Source organism: Rattus rattus, chromosome 12, assembly GCF_011064425.1.
Source record: "Rattus rattus isolate New Zealand chromosome 12, Rrattus_CSIRO_v1, whole genome shotgun sequence".
Taxonomy (NCBI): domain Eukaryota; kingdom Metazoa; phylum Chordata; class Mammalia; order Rodentia; family Muridae; genus Rattus; species Rattus rattus.
This window is the reverse complement of record NC_046165.1, coordinates 87499623-87504778: the sequence shown is the minus strand read 5'-3', so window position 1 is coordinate 87504778 and position 5156 is coordinate 87499623.

Sequence of the window (5156 nt, the reverse complement as noted above, 5' to 3'; positions counted from 1 at the left end):
AGAGACCCACAGGAAAGCTGGACATCAAAGAGCCACACACATTCTCTCATGGATTCTCATGGTTTTCCCAGGGTGAGATTCAGATGTATGTGGTAGTTAAAGGCATTTCTGGCTGAAGCTGGTTTTCCTATGTGACATTAGGAAACAGTTGTAATAAAAGAAAGTTTCAAACAGCAATCTGTTCTGATTCTGATGGCCACAAGTCTGATACTAGGCCGGAATTCTCTTCATAACTTTTGATAATTTTGAAAATAAAGGATAGATAGTATAATGTACTTGAATCCTAAAATACTGTGAAATATGTATTTCATAAATATGCATTACATGATATTCAGTTGAAATTGCTGGGAATTCTACTTTCTTCTATCCCTATAACCACTCTGCTCTGGACAGAATTACTAAAGAATATGATGACTTGGGCTGTGTGTGTCTGTGTGTGTGTGTGTCTTTGTGCGTTCTGTGTGTGTGTTTATGTGTGTCTGTGTGTTTCTTTGGGTATGTTCGTGTATTTATGTGTCTATATATTTATGTGAAAATGGAGGTTCTGTCAACTTATGGTATTTTTTCATAGTAGCTATTGTCCACAGTGCTTTATGAGGTGAAGTCTTTTACTGGCTTGGAAGTTGATAAGAAGACTTGGCCACCAAAATGTCTTTATCCCTCCTCTCTGATATTGGCCATGTGTATATGTACCTGGCTTTTGACATGGGTTGTACACACTGAACTGAGGTCCTTCTGTGTGCCTGACAAGCACTTTACCCATGGAGATATCTCACTGGCCCACACAGGGCAATCTTTTGCTGAATATTTCCTGAATCAAGATCTCACTAACTCATAGGTCTGCCTACTGAATTATTGATGAACATTTTCGAGGGAACATATACCCCTCTCCTCTTTTGGTTCCTGTTCTACTCCCCGACTACAAAATAAAGAAATGAATAAAATTGCCTAATTCCTACACAAACAACCCTTCAGAAATTTGAAAATGATAAATTCTTCCAATGAATCGGTTCTTTTGTCAGTTCTGTGTCAAACCATCCTGTGTACATAGGCCTAAGTGGAAGAGTAGATGAAATAACAGAATTACAACACCAACTCCATAGGGATAATATTTTTCTTTTCTTTTTAGAGCTAGACTGGAACCCAGGCCCCAGGCTTGCTAGGGGCAAGCGTCACCACTGAGCTAACTCTAACCCCCGGGATATCACTTTTATCAGTCTTCATCTCATAAGACAATTTCTGTCATTAATGCTTTCCCCATCACAAGATAACATATAGATTTGACCTTAGAAATTAGAAAGCCGGAGTTTGGTCCTTGAACTCCTATTTTCACAGAGGCACTGAAATATAATGTCTACTTAAGGATTTCCTAAAGGCAACGTGAGGTCCAAGTGTCTCTCCTGGATAGTGAAATTGGTATATTTAATAGATATTTCCCTGTCTTTTTAATTCGATGCTTTAGCAAAAAAGGAAGGAAGAAAGAAGAAAGGAAGAAATGACATTCTGTAGTCCTTGACACTGATACTTTAGATCATTTTTCTTACAAACTCCAGCTGGCTTTTTTGGCTAGAATAGGAAAATCGATTTGGTTGTTTACTGATTTTTTTTTAAATTCCCATTAAAAATTTCTGATGTTAATACTTTAAATAAACATGATTGATTAATATTTTTAAAAGAGGTAAAAACACTCAGAGACCTAGAAAACCATGGATGGGTTCCTCTTTAGTCAACTGGAGCCACAAAAATGTCAGAATCACACAGCCAATCAGAATTCACCTGATACCAGACACTACAGAAATGGTCTCATTTACATAGAAAGAATTGGCTGATGGGAAATGATAAGCAAAGTTGCTCACCACAACCACGAAAGGATTCTTCACAACTGGGCATAGTGACTCAAAGTGCCAATTTCAGTGCTTGGGTACATTCCTGTAGGATCAAGCCCACCCTGCTCCATCCAGCAAGTCCATGACATTTAGGTCTGCCAGATTATACTGAGAGATCCTGCTTTTCTTTCTATCTATTTTTTTAATATTTAATTTTTACTTGTGTGAGTACATTGCAGCTATCTTCAGACACACCAGAAGAGAGCGTCAGATCTCATTCCAGAGGGCTGTAAGTAGCCATGTGGTTGTTGGGATTTGAACTCAGGATCTCTGGGAGAGCAGTTGGTGCTCTTAATCTCTGAACCATCTCTCCAACCCTTGACAGATCCTGTGGCAACATACTGACTAAAACTCTTTGTACATTCCATCCAAGGGTTATTATTTCCAGGCTTGAATGACAATGGTACATTTATAACTTAGATGAAGTTATTTCATAAGTGACACTGGTCTCAGTTATTGAAGTGATGGGTGAACTATCAGAAATAGAAGGATGCTGCAGGCCACTGGATATCTATGCAGGATAGCAGTAGATGTAGTTGCACTTTTTATTCTTATATATAATTATACACATAGTTTTCCAAACCTATTTATTTTTATTTTAGTTTGTTTAAGATTTATGACGTATACAGCATTCTGCCTGCATGCAGGCTTGCAGGCCAGAAGAGGGCGCTAGATCTCACTATAGATGATTGTGAGGCACTATGTGGTTGCTGGGAATTGAACTCCAACCTCTGGAACAGTAGCCAGTATTAACTGTGGAACCACCTCTCCAGCACCATTACTACTACTACTTCTTCTTCTTCTTCTTCTTCTTCTTCTTCTTCTTCTTCTTCTTCTTCTTCTTCTTCTTCTTCTTCTTCTTCTTCTTCTTCTTCTTCTTCTTCACTTCTTTTCTTCTACTTCTTCTCCGTCTTCTCCTTCTCCTACTCCTCCTCTGCCTTCTCCTTCTCATTCTCCTTCCCATCCTCCTCCTTCTTCCTCTTCCTCTTCCTCTTACTCCTCCTCCTCTTTTTCTCTTCTTCTTCTTCTTCTTCTTCTTCTTCTTCTTCTTCTTCTTCTTCTTCTTCCTTCTTCTTCTTCTTCTTCTTCTTCTTCTTCTTCTTCTTCTTCTTCTTCTTCTTCTTCTTCTTCTTCTTCTTCTTCTTCTTCTTCTTCTTCTTTTTTTTTTTTTTTTTCGAGCTGGGGACCAAACCCAGGGCCTTGCACTTGCTAGGCAAGCGCTCTACCACTGAGCTAAATCCCCAACCCCCATTACTTCTATTCTAATCTGCCTGGTGTCTCCAGTAATTTTCTTATGAATGTTCTCTTGGCATGATAAAGTTTGGTCTTACCCTGTGCACTCAGAAGGGACACACATCTGCAATGACATGTTCATTTGGGGTTTTGTATTTTGTAATCGAAGATCTTTTTGTTTGTATTTAGCATGGAACTGTCTATGTAAACAAGGATGTTCTACTCCCTGCCTCTGCCCTCCTGCTTGAACTCTTGAACTAACAGTGGACCACCACCATGAAAGGCACTTTCTTCTTTGTGTCCTAAAACCACAAAAAAAGCAATTAAGTGCCTACTAGGGCGTTATGAAATATGCTGTCACCTTAGATGATTCACTGCATGGTTGGGTATTTTGAGGCATTGTTCCATTGGACTAGACAGAAGACTCTGGCATGAATTTTCTAATGGCGCTAAGTGCCCTTTCATTTTTCTGAAAGTCCTTTGGACTTATGCCAGAGTGAGGGATGTGCACGAATCTCACTGGAAATTAAGTGTCCGTTTCCTTTAAAGCTGAGGTTGGGTTTCTTTTGAGAGAGGAGTGCTTGTGACTGGGATGATTCAGGTCTCCTCCATCCAAGGCAACTGTGGGAGAAGACATCGCTCAGGTGCACTAAATTCTTACTTCCACAAGGTGGCACCCCATACCTAGTAATCCATATCCGCATTTCTTCAGGACAAGCGCAAAAGGGCCATTGGCCAGAAGGGGTCAGAACAACATCACTCTTTCCCCTTTTACTGAGCACTAAGTGGTGATCGCCCTTATAGACAGCAGACTGCTGTGGTCAGAATGGAGGAAGGTGATAATTTAAGGCCCGTCACTGTAGGAATTAACAGTTGACATTTTTATCCGCAGATAGTATAATAACATTTATGAAAATTCCAAGGATATAATCATTAAGGAAAATTTTCAAGCTGATTGCCCATTAATTATTATATATCAATTGTATAAAAAAAATCAAAGAAAAGCTATTGCTAAGGAGTACTGATCAAAAAGACTGCATGTTTTTATTTTTTCATTTTAATTTGTTTCAAACGGTGTGTGTGTGTGTATCCTACATTTTAAACTGATGTGAACAACGAGAAACTGTCCAGAGGGATAAAAAGAAATGATAGAAGAGGTGAGGAAAGGAAGGACAATGGTATTGAGAGGCAGAGATAGGCACAATATATGGTATATGCATATATGAAAATTAGACACACACACACACACACACACACACACACACGCTTGTGCAATAGCAGCAAGGTCCTCAGCAGGTATAAGAACTTGCTGCACTAGTGTGATTATCTGAGTTCGATACCTGTGACGCATGGTAGAAACATGAACTGAAAATTGTGGCACATATGTGCACAGACACACACACATATCCACTGGCAAAGAAAACTTTGAAAATTCATAAGCATTTGACTTTAGAGGCACAAGGATCAGGAGTTGGGAATGAGGTCACCCAACATTCACTTACCTCAGAAAACCCAAGAACCGAGATTGAGCTAAGCTAACGAGTCTGATTAAAGTGTGGAAAATGTAAGAAAAAAGAATTTTAATGTGCAAGTATTCATGGCATAAACCACAACAAATATTACATTAGAAATATCAAATTGCTGGGCATTTATATTATTTGAAAGAAAGTAACAAAGAAGCGAAAAAAAGAGAGAAAAGAAACTAAATGACAAAATTATGAAGGGAAGTAGAAGCCATCAAAATGAAGACATGGAGTGAGAGAAAATGGGCTGGGGTGCCATGCTTGAAGGAGGAAAAGACTTTAGACTCTCTGCTCTGATGAAGCTGACTAAGGTGGTGCCTGCGGGTCCTTCACAGGCGCTTTTGCCCTGCCTGCTCAGCTTGGGCACAGTTGTTTGTCCTCTTGGATCCTGTGCGGATTCCAGGTAAGGCGGGCAGTGGGAGAGCCAGGTCTCAGCTAACTGGCTAAGCTGCTGTGCTTCAGAGCACAGGGTGCTTTGTTGCAGCTTGAGCAGGAGCTCCTGAGTCTGCACAGC